The sequence below is a fragment of the Wyeomyia smithii genome, chromosome 2 (assembly GCF_029784165.1).
Source record: "Wyeomyia smithii strain HCP4-BCI-WySm-NY-G18 chromosome 2, ASM2978416v1, whole genome shotgun sequence".
In the NCBI taxonomy this organism is placed as follows: Eukaryota; Metazoa; Arthropoda; class Insecta; order Diptera; family Culicidae; genus Wyeomyia; species Wyeomyia smithii.
Genome location: NC_073695.1, coordinates 100,791,900 through 100,813,579, shown reverse-complemented (window position 1 = coordinate 100,813,579; position 21,680 = coordinate 100,791,900). Strand labels below are relative to the sequence as shown.

The 21,680-nt window shown below is 35.2% G+C and overlaps 2 protein-coding genes across 7 annotated transcripts in view; both read right to left on the bottom strand.

Moving 5' to 3' along the window:
- The window catches only part of LOC129724685 (neurocalcin homolog), a 324,802-nt gene that overhangs the window by 165,303 nt on the left and 137,819 nt on the right, over positions 1-21,680 (bottom strand). The gene's annotated exons all lie outside the window — the stretch shown is intronic.
- LOC129724684 (neuronal calcium sensor 2) overlaps positions 1-21,680 on the bottom strand; it is a 273,798-nt gene that overhangs the window by 127,157 nt on the left and 124,961 nt on the right. The window contains exon 3 of one of the 6 annotated variants that reach the window (XM_055679783.1): positions 20,659-20,750. The exons of the other annotated variants lie outside the window; for them this stretch is intronic. The gene's annotated coding sequence lies outside the window, so the exon portion shown is untranslated. The remainder of the gene's footprint in view (positions 1-20,658; positions 20,751-21,680) is intronic. 6 annotated transcript variants of the gene reach the window in all.

Here is a 21,680-nt window from a genome sequence, read left to right as displayed (position 1 = left end):
TTTTTATAAAAAAAATAGATTTTTAAAAAATGAGTTTTTTCAGATAATTGATTTTTAATTCATCTTTTAACTTCTTTTAAACAAATAAATATTTTTTTTTCTAATTGTATATTTTTGTCGGAAGGCAAAACTATAATCCACAACTTTGTCGAAGACGTCACACCGATTAAACAAACTGTTTTGGTCCAAAAAATCTTTGTAATCATCAACAACTTCTCTAAATAATATTTTTCAATAGTTTCTCAAAAATGATTCGTGTCCCAAAAAATTAAAGCAATAGCACAAATTGGCATCTTTTGCCTATAGAAACGTCTATGCAAAGTTTCAGCTAAATCAAAAATGACAATTTAAAAAAACTATCAAAATTGGGACATTTTTTGTGGAACTGCTCTAGAGCGGATTGATCAATGACACAATGGCCGGAATTCCCGTAATTTCATCGTACACATAGTCGTACTATTACAGGTTTTTAGTTCATTTAAATATACAAAGCGACGCGAATTAAATCATGCACCCGATATCCTAAATCGTGCTTAATGTATTTTCGCAGACATTCTTTCCTTTATCACTGACATAAATGATATGTTCCAATTTTAGAATATTTATTGATTGACTTTTTTGATCTGACTGATTTTTTCACAGATTTTATATGATTGGATTATTTTTTTCTATAGACTGTTCCGAAAATTATAAATACACCTTCTTTCTTGAATAAAACAAAAAATACAGGATTTTTCGGGTCATTTTATTCTGAAATATAGATAATAAGTGTTTACTTTCCAGTTTCAATTCAAGTTGGGATTATTTTTCGTAGGATACGCGAGTTCTCTAACTTTTCTCTTAACACTACTCATAAGCACTTTAAGCCAATCTTTTTTAAATTTTTCAACATTGTCCGCTGGTTTATTTACTCAGCTTTGCCTTGGTCAAAGCCCAAAAATTTTCAATAGGGCGAATTTCAGGGCAGTTAGGAGGATTCATCTCCTTTGGGACACATATGACATTATTTGTTTTATGCCACCCTAGTGCATCCTTAGAGTAATGGCAGGAAGCAAGATCGGGCCAAAAGATTGGAGGATTGTTATGCTGCTTAACCATGGGTAACAACCTTTTCTGTAAACACTCTTTCACGTAAATTTTACCATTCATTGTGTCATTCGTAATGAATGGACAAGATATTTTCCCACATTCACAAATGGCCTGCCAAACCATTACCTTCTTGCCGAATTTTTCGGTGTAAATGGCTTTCACTGGTCTAGGGACATCCTTTCCCTTCGGTGAAGTATAAAATTGCGGTCCTGGCAGAGTCTTATAGTCCAGTTTTATGTAGGTTTCGTCATCCATGATAACACACCCCATTTTTGTTGGTCAGAAGTTTGTCATATAGCTTCCGAGCTCTCGGTTTCACAGATTCAGCTTGTTTTGGATTTCGTTTTGGCTGCTTCTGCTTCCGACGGTTCTACAGACCCATTCTTCCTTTGGCACGCATAACATTACTCGCCGAGGTTCCAAGCTTTCTCGCCACATCTCGTACTGATACTGAAGGATGCCGCTTGTGGTATTCCTTAACCTTTTTGTCCATTGGGGGATCAACAGGCCCGGGTTTTCTACCACGTCTTGGGGCATCAGTAAATGTGCACTCTTCACAATACTTCCGCAATGCGGTTTGAACTGCTCCGACACTTATACCTTCTTCTCTGGCTAATTTTCTTATAGAAAGACCACTCACTGTGCCCCATTTGTGCACAATTCGCTTTCTTTGCTCGGGAGAAAAGCCACGCATTTTCAAAATTCCGCACTAAATGTTAGAAAAAATGACAGCATCTGTTTCTTTTGGATGTAAACAACAGGACGCAGCCAACATTTGGTTGAATACTGCACGTTATTTGAAATGACGGTTGATCGTAAGTGTATTTATAGTTATCTGAACGGTCTATATTTCAAATATTACTTATCAAAAGCTAAAATATCGTAAAGGAACCATAAAATACGTAACGCTTCAGGAGAAGGAAAGGGGCTATCTGATAAAGAGTTGCGGCCCATGCGAAAAATTTTGAGGATCTATACAAAAGGAAATGGTATCGAAACTAGTAATTTTTGCACTGCGTAATCAATGGATGTTTCCTTATTATTTCAAAAAATAAAATAAAATGTAAAATTGAAAAATAATATGAATAAAATAAAATAAAAATAAGTGGAAAACACTTTAGAAAATAAAAAAATAAATACCGAATATATAAAAAAAATCAAAAGAAAAATAAAAAAACATAAATTAATCCACCTAGCGGTCAGACTCAGCCTTACTCATTCAAACTTATTATTTGTAAAAATTGATTTACATGAATGCTTAAATTTAATAAAGGTATATTCACTCTTTGGATTCTAAAATATTGAAGTTGTAATTAAAGTATAAAATATGAAATTTGACGTAATGTTAGTGCTTAAGAAAAAGCGAAATAAAAGAAATGACTCTAAATTTCGAACAATTTAATCACGAGCGATACCGGGAATGTTTAGATAGTACGATACCACATTTAAATCATGTTAAGGCCATATATATTGATCAAAGCAGGTATAGTTTTGAATAGTCTTTGAATTTCTTATCTTTCCAAAACTTTTGAACCACATATCGAATTGATATGAAGTTTGTTATTTGTAAGTTTGAGAGATGACTCGTTTGTATGACACTAGTTATGTTCAAATAAGTCGTGTAATACTTGAGATAATAGACTTTCGTTGTTTTACAAATGAAAAAACATAACGGTTGCTTAAGTTTGATTACAATCAAATGAAAAGGAAACGTAAAGGACAGCCAAACTTTGAAACCACGTGTTCAAACATAATTCATCAGCTGACCCTTAACTAGCACGTTCATCTGATATCAATATTATTCAAATCGGTTGTGTAGTTTCTAAGATAATGAAGATTCGTGATTTTCACATTTCTATACATTACAGACGAAGTTACAGTCCGATTACAGCAAAATTCAATAGGGTGTTATGAGGAAGCTAGACCTTTCATTTGATACTAATTCTGTCAAATTGGGTCAACCATCTCTGAGAAAAATGAGTGAGTCTAAGTAGTCTTCGTAATATGTTTCTTTTCATAGCTGGACTTCACATTTTTAAACATAACAGGCAAAGTAATAATTCGTTTGCAAAAAAAATCATTAGGGTCTTATGGGGCAACAAGACCTTCCGTATGACACTGATTTTATGAAAATCGGTCCAGCCATCTCTGAGAAACATGAGTGAGATTAAATAGTCTCCAGAACACGTTTCTTTCCATAATTTCTGAACCAATGTTCAATCTTCATAAAATTCAAAAGTTAAGGGTTTTTTAGGTAGCCTGTTTATTTGAAACCAATTTTGTTCAAATCGGTTGTGTAGTTTCTGAGATATTGATGCTTCGTGATTTTTACATTTTGTCACATAACCTCTAAACTAGAAATCAGATTACAATTAAATTCAATAGGGTCTTATAGGGCAACTAGACCTTTCATTTGCAATTAATTTCATTGAAATCGGTTCAGCCATCTCTGAGAAAATCGAGTGAGATTGGGGGAGCATTACACACACACATGCAGAAAATGCTCAGCTCGTCGAACTGAGTCGAGTGGTATACGACATTCGGCCCTTTTGAGCACTTTTAAACCTTTAATTTTTGCAGTGATTGCTACACCTTTCTATGAGAAAGGCAATAAGTGAAATGATAGAAATGACTTTTAATTTCAACTTCAATCCCGAGCAAGGCCGCAAACATTGAAATAGTACGATATCAAATTAAAATGATGTGGCCACATATTGTGACCGTAGCTATAGTTTTAAACAGTCTGCGGGTTACGTTTCTTTCTATAACTTTCAAACCACATGTTTAAACATTATGAAACTCACTGTTTAAGGGTTTAAAAACCAATTTATTTTAGTTCAACTATGTTCATAGCTTCTGAGATATAAGAGCGTTTTTCACATTCTGACGCAGTGCCAAAACTAAAAGTTTGATTACAATGAAATTCAATAGCTACCTAAGCGGCAAATAGACCCTTCAGTTGACAACAAGACAGAAAGAATCGGTCAGACCATCTCTGAGAAAAGTGAGTGCGAAAAAAAGGTTCACATACACACGTACACACCCACTCACAAACATATACACCTATACATGCATATATGCAGAAAATGCTCGATTCGTCGAACTGAGTCGAGTAGTATATGACATTCGGCCATTTGGATCACTTTTCTGCCTTTTAATTAGCCAGTGATCGTTAGGAGAAAGTCAATATATTTACTTTCATTATGTGATTTCACATTTTTATGAACAACTGACAAAGTTACAATCCGATTGTAGTGAAATTCAATAGCAACCTATGGGGAAACTAGACCTTTCATTTGACACTAATTTTGTGAAAATCGGTTCAGCCATCTCTGAGAAAAATGAGTGAGTTTAAACAACCTCAGGATAACTTTTCTTTACATAACTTTTGAACCATATGTTCAATTATAACGAAATTTAAAAGTTAAGGGTTCTAGAGACAGCCCGATCATTTGAAACCAGTTTCATTAAAATCGGTTGGGTGGTTTCTGAGATATTGATGTTTCGTGATTTTTACATTTTGATACATAACCTCTAAACTAAAAATCCGATAACAATGAAACTCAATAGCAACCTATGGCGCAACTAGACCTTTCATTTGCAATTAATTTTATGAAAATCAGTCCAGCCATCTCTGAGAAAAGTGAGTGAGAAAAAAAAGTTGCACATACACACACACACACACACACACACACACACACACACATACACAAATACACACATACATACAGAAAATGCTCATTTCGTCGAAAGGGGTCGAGTGGTATGCGACATTCGGCCATTGGGACCACTTTTATACCTTTGGTTTTTCCAGTGATTGCTATACCTTTCTAGGAGAAAGGCAAAAAATTAAAAGAAAAATAAAAAAAAATCGGAATAAATTTATAAATACAAAAACTAATAAAAAAAAATACGAATCATTTCAAATAAAAATAAACAAAATGAAAAAATTAAAGAAACAAACAGCTGGCGTTTAGAGTTAACAATAGCTCGATATACACACTGATCAAAATTTTTCTTTTCGTTTGCTGACTACATTTGCATGAAAAAAAATTCTCGGGCATTTAAGGGATAAGTCAAAAAATAATTCTTTTTATTTATTACATTTTTTTTTCAATCATTGTTTTTGAAAAGGGTTCATGTAAACATGATATTAAACATTACAATTTTTTAGAGACAGAACGGTTTATTTGATCGGTGTGACACCTTCTGCAAAGTTGTAGACAAAAATTTTGTTTTTTTCTCAAACTACACACAGAGAAAAGAATTTTAAAATATATATATATATATATATATATATATATATATATATATATATATATATATATATATATATATATATATATATATATATTTTCGTGGGAACACATTTTTCAATATCTTTTTATTAGGAAAACAACAGTAGGTTAACTAAACAATGAAAAAAATATCAGAACGGTTTGTTTGATCAGTAATACACCTTCGGAAAAGTTGTAGATAAATATATACAGAAAAAAATTTAAAATATATATAAATTGATTATCATAAACAGCTCATTTTGTTAAACCTTTTTTTAAAGGAAACTACAAAAAGTTAACTAAATATTAAAAAAGAAATTAAAACCAGAATGATTTTTTCAATTGGTATGACGTCTTCGGGAAACTTGCTGACAGAAATTTCATCCTTTTAGAAAAAATATACACCGCAGTACAAAACGAAATTTAAGTAAAATACATAAAAACATAATCATATATGTAAAAAACTCACTTTCCAAAGTCTAATTTTTTTCTACAAAAATTACTCATTGTTAGCTAAACTTGATAGTTGTTTAAGCTTGGAAAAATGAAAAGCAAGAGTTAAAACTTTTACAATAAAAAAATAGATGTTTCTACAGTGTAAGGTTTTCGGAAGGGAAATTGAATCGTTCAAAAATATGCGAACGAAAATATTGGATAATAATTTGAAATTATTTATATTATATTCGATTCTACAAATATCACAAGTACAAATATCGATAGCTATCGAATCGAACTTATTTCTCTCGCAACATACATTATTTCGATCAGCTATCCTCTAGACCCAACACTTGGCACCCCTGTGTATGCAACAAATTAGTGATGGTATATTCAATTTACTACCTGTTTGATCGAGGATGTTAAACAATTATGCTTGATTTGCATAGACTAGCGTTGCATTTATGCCGCCTCGGTGCAACCACAAACATGCGGTCAGAGAATATTTCAATTTTCGCATCCGCTCTCACACACTACACAACTAGCGTGCTGAACGAAAAATAATTCGATGGACAACCAGCGGGGTGTGATTTGGTGTAAATATATATAAACTTTTTGTGACGTGTCAACGCAAGTATCAATTGTGTTTCTGTCGAGGTTGATTGCAGGTGAGTATTTGTAGATGATGAAAGCGATTTATCCTATTGAAAACTCATCTCAATTGAATTAAATTAAAATATCTTAAAAATGCTTGATGCAAAATCTGTTTTAACAATATTCTCAGTTTCCACATGTTTCCCGTTACGAGAGAGTAAAAAGTGACCAACGGTAAGCTGGTATTGTACCAACTTATACTAACAAGTCAATGACAATCCAATTAAATTTTACTTTGAAATTTTTAATTGACTCTGTACAGAGGCAGAGGTTCAGCTCATAAAATGCAATCTTAAATAAATCCCCAAATAAAAAGGAGATAATCCGTTATTTATTCCGATAGCCAGAACATCTACCAGCAAAAATAGTTTCACTCCATGAACAAGTTCTCGGGAGGAGAAAAAGGACCCTTGAATGTGTGTTCTGGCTACAAAATCCGAATAAATATGCGCTAAGGCAAAGTTTTCGCACAAACGACGCATTTTCCAACCGACAGACCACCGAAGACACATCAAAAATAATCCTCTGTTTACACATCGGATCCAATTCTTTCGCCACGGTTCCAGTGGAACTTTTTCCCTAACGTAACGATCGGTTCAACAGAGTCGATGCTGTTGAGTACAAACGACGCCCCTTGTGAACGGACTTTCGTGAACGTGGCAGCAAATGGTAAGTTGTGAAAATCTGGTAATTCGTTGGAACTTTATACCTTTCTTAACACCCACTCTCTCACAACAATTTTCGTAAGCTAGCGCACTTGTTTCCGCAGTCCGAAATCCGATACCCGATGATGAGAGTTGAGCAAACAGAGTTTACCACCTTTGCCCCGGGGGAAAAAGAACTGAAAGTTTTAATTAGCTAGAAATTGAGAAAGCGAATCAGGAAATATTCGAGAGAAGTACTGCATTAATTATATCCTATTATAGGTATAGTAATTTGACACAGCTTGCCGTTTGTTTCACAGTATAAAATTAAATCATCGCTTTTAGTCAGTTTCGGTTATACTCACATGATAAGAATAGTGGTTTTCATCAAATCGAATCATGATACATGTCCCATACTTTTAAAACTTTAGATGCGAGAAGTAAACTACTACCGACCAAAAACTAATTCTGTTTCTCTTATTCAAAATCTAATATAAAATGTAAGAGTAATGTAGTGTAGTAAAAGCTAGTGAGGCCAAACCCAAAAGCCCAAGCTTATTGTTTAACTTGAAACTCGCACAACAAACTGCCTATTCCTCAAAAGCCACAAGTGCCATGCATAATTCAGTTCATTCCATGCATATTTGATGCATTCGTGGAATAGCGATGACCAGTTCAGTGATTCTCGGAACTGCAAATTTTATGATTATCCTTTATCGATCGATCAATCATTCGTGCATTTGAATCAGTCATTAATTCATCACAGACAGCAGCTGTAACATTGATTCGTAACATCTCCACATTGAATACATTTTAACACTAAACTTGAAATTCTATCTAAACCGATCTGGTAGAGCAAATATTCGAAAATCTGTTACACCGTGCAGGTGGCAATTGCCGGTTGAAACGCCAGAAAAAAAACAAAATCGGCGGCTACAAATTTTCTATCGGTTCGTAAAACGCTTTGATTTTCTGCCGTTGTGGCCACCTACGCGCACCCCAGTCAATGATTCTATGGAAATAAACAAATCGGTGAATTCGTTTTTTTCTCCTTCTTAAAAGTTCACCTCGCCATTGTTTATCAAGCAATAAATTGTGGCTGATGAAAAATTCACTGTTGCGAAGAGAGCAAGCAAGAGAGAAGCAAGTGACGAGCCGCGGGGAGTCGGACGTCTGACACCTTAGTATGTTGAGCGGAGACGTGAGTGTCGATCAGAATGGTTCAACGATTTTACGCGTCGGTTCGAGTTTTTCAACGATGAGTGATTGATTTTGTATGATAACATAATTGAAATGATTTTGAATGATAACATAATTAGGGATTATGGTAATTATCTTCGTGGTAAGATTTATGAATCAATTTGTTATTCATATGATTATACCCATTTCTAACCACCGCACCCGCTTTACCTTAAAGATAGAATTACCGGTATGATTAAAACTTTCTTCTGAACTATTTTTAGGTAATAAGATTCGGCGACAAATACCAAGCTTACACGAACAAATAAGCCGATAGATTTTTTTTTTCGAAAAAGTTCAATGCCACCGATTGCACAATTCTCGACAGAAAGCATAACCTCCCCTCTACAGTGCGATAATAACGCGTGAACAATTCTCGCGAGCTCGTCGTGCCTCTTAATGAACCTGAATATGGAATAGGCGAAAATATGTGCGCCGCCGCCGTCGTCGCCGAGAATGGCCGCATGGCGTCGTCGAGGTAGACCGACTCGCTGCTGCTGCTGAGAAAGGCCTCCATACTTGCGTTGATTGCCTGTCGTTTCACCTAGACCTTTAATTGGAAACACGATGTCACCTGGGGTATATGTACACTACTAAACCGCCTGCCGCATACTAAATTTTGGTTGGGAACAGTGCGTGCCACAACGCGGATGACGAGTACCGTTCGTGGTTGACCTCAGCTGAAGGAACGTGCGATATTGAAATCCAATTGAGGGACAATCTGTGACAGAGGTAGAGACTTGTTTGGAAGTGAGTTTATTGTCGCACTGATAAACGACTGGAATATATCTGCCTCAAATAGACAACAATTTAGTAATTCAGTAGACGACTAGCAACGAGGCCAAATATATGTTGTTTGTGTTTTAACTCTGCGTAAAGGTTTGTTAACGGTTAACCACAGCTGTTAGTATTATTAAAAGAAATTTCAAAATTAAGTTTTACTGTTAACAGAAATAGTAGAGAAAGAAGTCGACGTACCATTTTGACCGAGATAACTACACAGTAAGAAAACTTTATGTCGAAATAATAAATTCCATAATATTCCACGCAAATTAAAATGCGATTGCACATAATTTTCGAACAAAATTCACGTCAGAAGCAAATGAAATTTAAATGAGAAAATATTTTACGTGACGTGTAATATTAAGATTTTTTTTAACTGTGTAACTTATATTTTTTCAAGTTCTAACCGACCGATCAAACGACGATCGACAAATTTCAAGTGCTTAGGGCACCAATGAACTAAGCGCTTTGAGCACCGTCTGCTGGCGAATATAAAAGCAAAGCAATGAAACCATAATATAAAATTACGAGTATACAGTAAAATATTCTGAACATTACACGTCACGTAAAATATTATCTCATCTAAATTTCAGTTGCTTCTGACGTAAACGATTTTGTTTGAAAGTTATGTGCAATATCATTTTAATTTGCGTGGAATATTATTGAATTTTCTATCACAAGCGATGAAGGCAATTCTTTACATGCGATTCGACAAAAAGTTATTTTTTACTGTGTAGGATTAACAGGTGTAAAACACCTCCCCTTAGATGAAAACGTCTATATTTTAGTTAGGGAACATCCATAAATGACGCAGCTTTTTTTAGGTTTTTTTGACCCCCTCCTCCCCCATCGTAGCATTTCGTCACAAAGTCAGGACTCCCTCTAGATAATTACGTAGCTTCATAACAACCCCCCCCCCCCATATAATTATTTTTTGCAAATTTTATTATCTAAAACAAACCTTGAGTCATTAATGAACAAGAAAAGACAAGGAAGAAAAAAACAGTGATAAAAAGAACAATTAGAAAAAATACATTTTTTTTTCTTAGTTTCATGTTTGCTACGTAGTTGGCTTGAACCCCCACCCTCCCCCTCGTCACATTTCGTCACAAAACTGCAACCCCCCCCCTTACCCTCAAATGCTACGTCATTTATGAATGTTCCCTTATGCTTATTACAAAACACATTTTTTTATGAATTTAGGTAAACTATTTAGTAAGCAATGCAAATACTTTCTTTTGTAATGTAAAATAGCTGCAAATCTCCAAATTGCAGGCTTTTCAATTTACCGGAGCAAAAATCCTTGTTATAATAAAACTGATCTCAGGAATATTTATCCTCTCCAGGGAATCGCAATTGGCGATATTGGCATGGGGAACAAGGTTTCGATAAGACTCCTTTCTCTTGACATAATAAGCCCCTCTTAGAATTAACCTGGCCAGATAGGAACATTGGGTGCGGTCTCACTTCAGGGAATTGTAATTGGGCGATATTGGGAGGATTGAAAGAGGCTCGGTATAGTTGAACAGTAAGCTTGAAGCGAAAGGGTAAACTCTCACACACAAGCACGGATATAAATGGAAAGCATATGTATAATTCAGTTCAATTCAACTTTTGACACTTCCAATGGAAACCTTCATAAAACACATTTAGATACGATATTAAACTTTTAAATTTTGCAGGTTTTGTTGCACTAAAGATTTGAAATAGCTCAAGTAATTTGAACATCCCAAAGTTATAGAAGACTTTCAAACAAAATTTACATATCAATCTACAAAATAGGGTAACACGATGTCTTCCTCGCATGCTTATATGCATCATACATATCGACAGAAATATTTCAGTACTAAATTTTGACGTAGAATAACGTCTATAACGAATTATAGAAAAATGTATGACTGAATCAAATCAATATCTGGTGTAACCAGTTATGAGAACGTGGCTCATGGACAGTCACTAAACACATAGTGGCGTCTTCAGGTAGCTTAGAAAGGGAGAACGTTAGAACATAAAGCCTGAGAAGACTTTTTGTTTCAATTATTATGTGTCATTGACCACTATATGATTCATTGGAGATCTAAAAACCGCTGGAAACATACCCACAACCCTCCTTCCTTGCTTTAAAAGTCATCAGTTTACATAGAATAGGTGTAAAAAATTTTGTTACATTCCATAAGTAATTTCAGTCATTGTAAATTTCCATCTAACAGTTGTTAGCTTACTGTTCTTAAGCATTTAGTCATTATTTCAAATAATACCATAAGTAGACAACATACCCTATGTAAACAATGCAAGTGTTTTGGTTTGTACTGATATTTTTTGTCGTGAATGTTAATTCCGCACCCTGTACCATTCATTATAGCTTGGCACAATCTCACCCCAAAAGGGCTCGAAAAGTGAACAGTTTGGGAAAACATTATTTTCTGAGCCATCACAGCTTCAACGCATAATATTTCCTCAACACATTGAAGACGACATCCTAACGTACCATCTGGGCAGTAAGTAGATGTGATTTCTTTATCGGGTTGGTTTGCATGGGACATTTTTTGGTAATGTTATTTGCGCGTGTTTTTCAGCCTGTACTTTGAAACATTATTTAAGTAAAATAGTTCACTAATATTATTTATATTCTATTTCAAGTTGTGAATAAATATGTCATGTTTTATACAGTATTGAGTTTGAGACATTAGGTTCTAGAAATCTCAAGTAATTTAACATACAAACATTTCCCGTTTTGGCCCAATCTCACCCCCGTGGCTTAATCTCACCCCGGCAGACGGTACTAACTATTCATTGTTTCAAAACATTATTGTTACAGTGCGTTTTGAATTGCGCCACACAAGAATCGCAAACGTCAGTAATTGAAATAGTTGATGACGATAAATATTTCAATTTCGAATAAAATAAAATAAAATGCTAATACTCGATTTATAATGTTTTCAAATTAAAATTTTTCTGCTAAAATCAGTAAAACAAGATTTTGTATTTTCCCGTCATTTCTCCGGCAAATGTATTTTTTTTTTGACTGCACATTGATTTTCCAAGAGGGTCTCCTCATCAGTCGGAGGTGGCTTTTCTTAAATCTTTTTCGACATGAAAAAGCGACAAGGAGAAATTCATGTTTTGCCTTTCTCCTAGAAAGGTATAGCAATCACTGAAAAAACCAAAGGTATAAAAGAAGCCCCAATGGCCGAATGGCATATACCACTCGACCCCTTTCGACGAACTGAGCTTTTTCTGTATGTATGTATGTATGTGTGTATGTGTGTATGTGTGTGTGTGTGTGTATGTGCAACTTTTTGTCTCACTCACTTTTCTCAGAGATGGCTGGACCGATTTTCATAAAATTAATTGCAAATGAAAGGTCTAGTTACGCCATACGTTGCTATTGAATTTCATTGTAGTTGGATTTTTAGTTTAGAGGTTATGTATCAAAATGTAAAAATCACGAAACATTAATATCTCAGATACCGCACAACCGATTTCAATAAAACTGGTTTCAAATGATCGGGCTATCTTCAGAACCCTTAACTTTTAAATTTCGTTATGACTGAACATATAGTTCAAAAGTTATGTAAAGAAAAGTTATCCTGAGATTGTTTAAACTCACTCGTTTTTCTCAGGGATGGCGGAACCGATTTTCACAAAATTAGTGTCAAATGAAAGGTCTAGTTGCCCCATAGCTTGCTATTGAATTTCATTGCAATCGGATTGTAACTTTGTTGTTCTTAAAAATGTGAAATCACATAATAAAAGTAAATATATTGACTTTCTCCTAACGATCACTGGCTAATTAAAAGGTAGAAAAGCGATCCAAATGGCCGAATGTCATATACTAATCGACTCAGTTCGACGAATCAAGCATTTTCTGCATATATGCATGTATAAGTGTATATGTTTGTGTGTGGGTGTGTACGTGTGTATGTGCACCTTTTTTTCGCACTCACTTTTCTCAGAGATGGTCAGACCGATTCTTTCTATCTTGGTGTCGAAATAAGGGTCTATTTGCCACTTAGGTTGCTATTGAATTTCATTGTAATCAAACTTTTAGTTTTGGCGCTGCGTCAGAATGTGAAAAACGCTCTTATATCTCAGAAGCTATGAACATAGTTGAATTAAAATTAATGGGCTTTTAAACCCTTAAACAATGAATTTCATAATGTTTAAACATGTGGTTTGAAAGTTATAGAAAGAAACGTAACCCGCAGGCTGTTTAAAACTATAGCTACGATCAAAATATGTGGCCTCAACATCATTTAAATTTGATATTGTTCTATTTCAATGTTTGCAGCCTTGCTCGGGATTGAAGCTGAAATTAAAAGTCATTTCTATCATTTCACTTTTTACTTTTCTCCTAGAAAGATATAGCAATTACTGCAAAAACTAAAGGTATAAAAGTGCTTAAAAGGGCCGAATGTTGTATATCATTCGACTCAGTTCGACAAGCTGAGCATTTTCTGCATGTGTGTGTGTATGTGTATGTGTGTGTAACGCTCACCCAATCTCACTCGATTTTCTCAGCCTATTTAAATGAAATTAATTGCAATTGAATGGTCTAGCTGCCCTATTAGACCCTATTGAATTTTATTGTAATCTGATTTCTAGTTTAGAGGTTATGTATCAAAATGTAAAAATCACGAAACATCAATATCTCAGAAACTACACAACCGATTTGAACAAAATTGGTTTCAAATGAACGGGCGACCTAACAAACCCTTAACTTTCGAATTTTATGAAGATTGAACTTGTAGTTCATAAGTTATGGAAAGAAACGTGTTCTGGAGACTATTTAATCTCACTCATGTTTCTCAGAGATGGCTGGACCGATTCTCAAAAAATCAGTGCCATATGGAAGGTCTTATTGCCCCATAAGACCCTAATTTTTTTTTGCAATCGGACTCTTACTTTGCCTGTTATGTTTAAAAATGTGAAATCCAGCTATGAGAAGAAACATATTCCGAAGACTAAATAAACTCACTAACTTTTCTCAGAGATGGTTGACCCGATTTCCACAGAATTAGTATCAAATGAAAGGTCTAGCGTCTCCCAGCTGGTCTTGAGGTACGATGCTGGCCTAACAAGCCAGTCGTCGTAGGTTCGAGTCTCGTCTCGGGAGAGACTGTTAGTGTCAGTAGGATCGTAGCGCTAGCCCCGCAATTGTCCTGTACACTTAACAGTTGGCTGTGAAGTCTGTGTATAATAAACAGAAGGTCGAGTTCCGATACGGAATGTAGCACCAAGGCTTTGCTTTTGCTTTGAAAGGTCTAGCTGCCTCATAACGCCCTATTGAATTTTGTTGTAATCGGACTGTAACTTCGTCTGTAATGTATCGAAATGTGAAAATCACGAAACTTCATTATCTTAGAAACTACACAACCGATTTGAAAAATACTGATTTCAGATGAACGGGCTAGTTAAGGGTTAACTGATGAATTATGAATTATGAAGACTATTCAACACTATACCTGCTTTGATCAATATGGCCTCAACATGATTTAAATGTGGTATCGTACTATATAAACGTTCCCGGTATCGCTCGTGATTAAATTGTTTGAAATCAAAAGTCATTTCTTTTATTTCGCTATTTCTTAAGGACTTACATTACGTCAAATTTCATATTTTATTATTTAATAACAACATCAATATTTTAGAACCCAAACAGTGAATATACCTTTATTGGATTTAAGCATTCATGTAAATCTATTTTTACAAATAATAAGTTTGAATGAGAAAGGCTGAGTCTGACCGCTAGGTGGGTTAATTTAGGTTTTTATTATTAATTTATTTTTGCCTTTCTCCTAGAAAGGTATAGCAATCACTTGCAAAACCGAAGATATAAAAGTGCTCCAAAGGGCCGAATGGCATATATCACTCGACTCAGCTCGACGAGCTGAGCATTTTTTGTATGTATGTGTGTGTATGTGTGTGTGTATGTGTGTGTGTATGTGCAGATTTTTATTCTCACTCACTTTTCTCAGAGATGGCTGGACCGATTTTCATGAAATTAATTGTAAATGAAAGGTCTTGGTGCCTCATAAGACCCTATTGAATTTCATTGTGATCGGATTTTTAGTTTAGAGGTTATGTATCAAAATGTAAAAATCATGAAACATCATTATCTCAAAAACTACACAACCGATTTGAACAAAATTGGTTCCAAATGAACGGGCTACCTAAAAACCCTTAAGCTTTGAATTTCATGAAGACTGAACTTGTGGTTCAAAAGTTATGAAAAGAAACGTGTTTTGAAGACTGTTTAATCTCACTCATGTTTCTCAGAGATGGCTGGACCGATTCTCATAAAATCAGTGTCAAATGAAAGGTCTAGTTGCCCCATAAGACCCTATTGATTTGTTTTGCAATCGGACTATTACTTTGCCTGCTATGTTTAAAAATGTGAAATCCAGCTATGAAAAGTAAAATATTCACAAGACTACTTAAACTCACACACTTTTCTCAAAGATGGCTGACCCGGTTTCCACAAAATTAGTGTGAAATTAAAAGACTAGCTGCCTCATAACACCCTATTGAGTTTTACTGTAATCGGACTGTAACTTCGTCTGTAATGTACCGAAATGTGAAAATCACGAAACTTTATTATCTCCGAAACTACACAACCGATTTGATTATTATTATTATCAGATGAGCGGGCTAGTTAAGGGTTAACTGATGAATTATGATTGAACACGTGGTTTCAAATTTTGGCTGCTCTATACGTTCCCATTTCATTTGATTATAATCGAACTTAATCAACCGTTATGTATTAAAAGTTATGGAAAGAGAAGAAATTCAAAGACTATTGAAAGCTATACCTGCTTTGATCGATATATGTGGCATCAACATAATTTAAATGTGGAATCGTACTATTTGAACGTTCCAAATTCATTGATTCCTTGCGATGTGTTTAAAATCTGCAAATGCACAACGAATCGGCCATAGGATATGATCAAGGTCAAATAACAAATCGTTTAAAATGATTGGTTTTATCGAAATGATAACATCACCGACTTTTGGCTTCTGTACATCGCCTTAATTCTGAATATATTCATATTGGGTGGTATTCGGTCATTTTCAGCAGATTTTTTGGCATCAATCTAACACCGGAAATACCCATATTGGGAGGTATTGAGTTATTTTGATTGTTTTCCAGAAACTAACAGTGGTCGTCTTTAAATTCAAAAGGTTGTCCAGGGTCAATGGTTTCTATGCATCATCTCGATTACGGAAATATCCATATTGAGTATTATTCGGTCATTTTCGACTGTTTCCTAGAAGTTGCCATTTAGCAATTCAAAATGGTGCCTGAGGTCAATTGTTAGCTCCTTGCATCATTCTGGTTCCAGAGATACTCATATTGGATAGCATTTGTTTATTTTAGGCTGTTTTTCATAAACCTGTAGTCGCCATTTTGGATTTCAAAATGGTATTTAAGATAATTTCTGACCTCTATGCGTCATTCTGGTTGAAGAAACAACAATATTGGGTGTTATTCGATCATTTTTGGCTGTTTTCCAGAAACCAGAAGTTGCCATCCTACAATTCATAATGGTGTCTGAGGTAAATTTTTAACTTCTTGCAACATTCTGGCTCCAGAGATACTCATATTGGGTGGTATTTGGTCACTTTAGGCTGTTTTTCAAAAACCGAAAGTCGTCATTTTGGACTTTAAAATTGCCTGTGAAAGCAATTTCTGTCATCTGAGCGTAATCCTGGTTCCGAAAACATTCATATTGAATGGTATTTGGTCATTTCCGGCTGTTTGCCAGACACCGGAAGTAACCATCATAAAATTCAAGCTTCTGTCCATCTTTCGTGTTTCCGGAGATACTCATATTTAATGGGAATCGTCCATTTCAGGCTGTTTCCCAGAAACCGGAAGTTCCCATCTTACGATTCAAAATGTTGTCTGAAGTCGATTAGTGGCTCCAGTACATTATTACGGTTCCGGAAATACCCATATTGGGTGGTATTTGGTCGTTTGTCGCTGTTTTTCCGAAACCGAAAGTCGCCATTTTGGATTTAATCATGGCATTTGAAGACAATTTCGATCGATTCTAGCTCCTGTGTATCATTCTAGATCCGGATATTAATATATTGGGTGGAAATCGGCCATTTTGGCTGTTTTCCAGAAACCGGAAGTTGCCTTACAATCCAAAATGTTGCCTGAGGTCGATTATGGAACAAACATTCACCTGCCAAATATGGTTCCATTTAGTTGGTTAGCTCTCGAGATGTGCAGAAATTTGTGTATCATTTGTATGGAACCCCTCCCTTCCAGAACAGAACAGGAGGGGTGTCAAAACCATAATGGAAATATTTGTTACCCCTAAAAACATCCACATGCTAAATTTGGTTCCATTTACGCGGTTAGTTCTCGAGATGTACAGAAATTTGTATTTCATTTGTATGGAACCCCTCCCTTATAGAAGAGGGAGGGGTGTCAAACCATTATGCACATATTTGTTTCCTCTAAAAACATTCACATGCTAAATTTTGTTCCATTTACTCGGTTAGTTCTTAAGTTGTGCAGAAATTTATGTTTCATTTGTATGGGACCCCTTCATTCCAGAAGAGGAAGGGTCTCAAACTATCATAGGAATCTTAATCGGCCCCAAAAACCCCTACATACAAATTTTCACGTCGATCGGTTCGGTAGTTTTCGAACCCATATGGATCAGGCAGACAGACAGACCGGCTTGCATTTTCATATGTATAGATTACAACATCAATATTTTAGAACCTAAAGAGTGAATATAGATTTATTGGATTGAAGCGTTAATGTAAATATATTTTTACAAATAAAAGTTTGAATAAGAAAGGCTGGGTCTGACCGCTAGGTGGATTAATTTAGGTTTTTTATTATTATTCAATTGATAATTTCTAAATTGACAATACGATATGATATCGATACGATATACAATACGAATGTATCAGTACCGTATGTTTGATTAAATTCAATCGCATTAACAATATTAAAGAACTTTTTCGAGTTTCATGTGCACTGCTATTTTTATCCTGTTGGTGTTAGTTTGGGCCAACACGATTTGAGTTAGAGATCCATTTAGATCCAAATTAAGTGCGACATTCAACTCCCGGGAGGCGTCAGGGTTTATTTTTTTTCTTTTCGATGCAAAACCAGGAGAAACTACATCACTGAGAACCTTGATTTATCACCCTACTCATGAAATGCGAATGCAAATAGAAAAATTTAAGTAGGTAGCCTGAAAGCTTTTTGCAATAAAAAGGCAGCTTCTTAAAAACTTATTCCCCTACACCTTTTTCAAAGGTAAACAATAATGAATCTCTGTATTTGGACACAAAAAAAAACTACCAAACTACGTCCCGGGTGCAGTTCCACTTTTTCACCTTTCGTCGAGTAAACATAATACCAACAGATGCGAAGTAAAATAGGAGCGTGTTTTATGAGGTAAAGATCACTCGATAACTAGAGAATAAATAAAACTGTTTTTTCCGTTTGTTTTCCATGTTTCCCCTCTCCTTTCCACCCAAGGACACCAACCGTTAAGAAGGTTTTAGAACTATTATTTCCAATGAATGACTAATTTGTAACTTGCAACTACTGTATTATTAACATCAAGTTTGTATGATGAACAACACAAATTGCACGAACATTTAAATTTCGCTACCGAAACGTCGATTTAAAGAAAACTTGTATAAGTTAAAGCATGATTATGTAAAAAATCGAACAATTCGAATTTATTGGTTTTTAATTGTGGGCAAACTAATAATCCGATGTTGCCAAAAATTTAGATAAATTAATAACAAAAATCACAAAAGCATAAATCATAGAATATAACAAAATATCAATGCAACCCTGAGTTTATTTTTATTTCATCAATTATATTGAAGTGTTAGAGCAAATTTAAAAAAAGTGAGAATAGAGCTAGAATAGATGTTTCAGACGTAGTGCAATTACCCCCCCCTCCCCTTTCGAACCTGACTTCCACACGTAGGATATTTCTGTAACTGTACAAGCTGATTAGTGTCGAGTGAGTTTTTTCTGTTTTGTTGTTAGCTAAATGTAATTTATGTACAATTTTCTATGTTTTTTAAGTATGTAAAATTTTTAAAATAGGACCTGATGAAGATCCCAACCAACCGGATCGAAACGTTGGCGATGACCCCATAGAGATCAGCGCTGTTTTTATTAAGACTGCAAAGCCGAAACAAAATCGAATTTTATTTCAAGTTTACTATAGTCACAAAGTTTAAGTGTAGGCTAAACAATATACGCCTATTATGGCTGGCAAGAGTAAACAGCCTTTTTCAATTAATTCAACTTGCATCAGTACAACAGATGTCAATTTCACTTTGCTACCAGATCATTTATCATCTGACAAATGATATATGACAAAACTTCTACGCCAATGCGCAGTATTCAATATCATCAATTGTTTTCCTGAAGTGATTACAAACAATATCAACACCGAATGGATAAAGAGGCAAACAGCATTAACAGCGTGTACAGCTACGTGTATAAATAGAGCGATATCAGACCTTATGTGAGAATTGCATTTTCCCTTCTCCAACCCATGATGGTAAACAATGTTGAAGGATGAGATGGAAATTTAATTTATTGAAATGTGTTGCACTTAAGAGTATTCTGCTGAAAAATATACAAACGCATCACGTTCATGCTACGGAACAGGAACATTTTATATTGGTGGAAAACCTTGCCGATTTTCAATATAACACAATTCGAATCCATTCGGAATCTAACCCAGAGTTTGATATGGATTCCAGTTTTTCCAGAACTTCTAGAGTATTTGCACACAAAATCGAAACCGCTGAATTTTATCCATGTGAGCTGCTAACTTTAATTGAATTTTCAATTCTCTATTCTGGTTGATCTATTGGCAAAAAATTTAAAAAAAAAACCATAGCTTAATAATACCTGTGTTCAAACCCCCTTCTTGCCTACATTTGATAACAGACAGCGTTATTTCGGGTAGCAATCAGTGTACCAAACCAACCCAAGTTGATTCAATTTAAAATGGCTCGGAACAATATTCGAACCATTCTGAGTAAAATTGCTTTTCGTGAATAATACTAAATTGTTAATCATTCTCTTAGACCGCTTCACTGTCAATTAACAACCATACATACACTATAAAATCTAGCAAAATTGCGTAAACCAGAGGATTTTCCGTACTCTTGGCCTGTCAAACATTCGTCTAATGGAATTTTCTCTCAAGTCGGGACAAAGAACGGATACCCAAGAGAGGTTCATGAATAAGCAGGCAGATTAAAAAGATTATCTGCCGGTGGAAAAAAGGAAAAAAAATCACAGGAGGGTTGTGTGCAAAGCCACGACCGCAAGGTTGAAGTAGAATACTTTTACAAAAAAGATAACAAAAAAGTAAACCGTTCATGCTAATGGTAGCAAGCTACCAAACATGGAGAATTTTCTCGTAAAAATTAATCTTTTATTAAACGTATCACATTTAGACAGTGATGTTGAATGGATAAGGAGATGGAGAAATGTTCTTGATGGGATTTTTTAGGTTATCTGTTACCTCTTTTGAAGGCTTGTCATAACTGTAATACTTTACGGTAAATTAGGAAGCCGACTTGATTAGCGTTTTACCATCCGTAGACCTCAACATACCTGCGAGAGAAAGAAAAAAAGTTAGTTTTCTGATTAAATACGAACCGTTTACCTAAACATAAAAAAAAACTGCAACCGCTGTTACATCAAACTGTCATAAAATAAATCATCCAATAAAAAAGGTGAAGGTGTGAACATGTCATTTATGGCTAAATTTTCCTCCACGATAGTCGGGCGTACACTTTAGGCACCTTCCAGCTGAGCTAACTACGGAACTAGTTAAATATTACTTTACGCAAACACCTCTTGGCACCCAAACAGGATTGCTCAAGTATGTAGTGGAGCAAAAAGAGCTGGCTTCTACATACCTTCCCATTAAACTCGGAGGACTGATAACATGGCACCACTCTGTTGCTCGTGGGAACCTGCTGGGCCCTTCAACTCCTCACTAACCCCTGCCTTCAGAAACGCTGCGCCATGGTAGATAAGCAAAGGATAATTAATTTTAAATGAGGCACTCATTCAAAAAAAAAAAGGTGCCAGCAATGCCAGTACCCGAAACTAGGACTAGCAGCCCATGTTTAGCTGGGGGCTCTAGAGCTTCGTTTTTGCTTCATCATCGGTAAATAAACGACTTCAGAGCGGCAGAGTTGACGAATTGTATTGTGGCGCTGGTTGATAGTGGGTGTTGAAACGATTGGGTGGCACACCATTGTTAGCAGGTTTTTTTGATGGATCGGCATCGCTTCAGGGCAAATGAAAACGTTAGAGCGGTTTTCATAAATTGTGTCCGAGTCACACTATAGTTTTTTGTTACATTTCATTGCGATAGCTCTGCCCAGCTTGATAAGAGGGGGTGTAACCGCAACAGCGTCAAATTAGTCTTAATGCCGGAGGCAATTTTGTGTGAATCTGTGCAGCACTAACAAAAGAGTCCAAGTTCGATGTTTTCTATTTATATATACAAAGGTTAAAATATGCATAATTTCC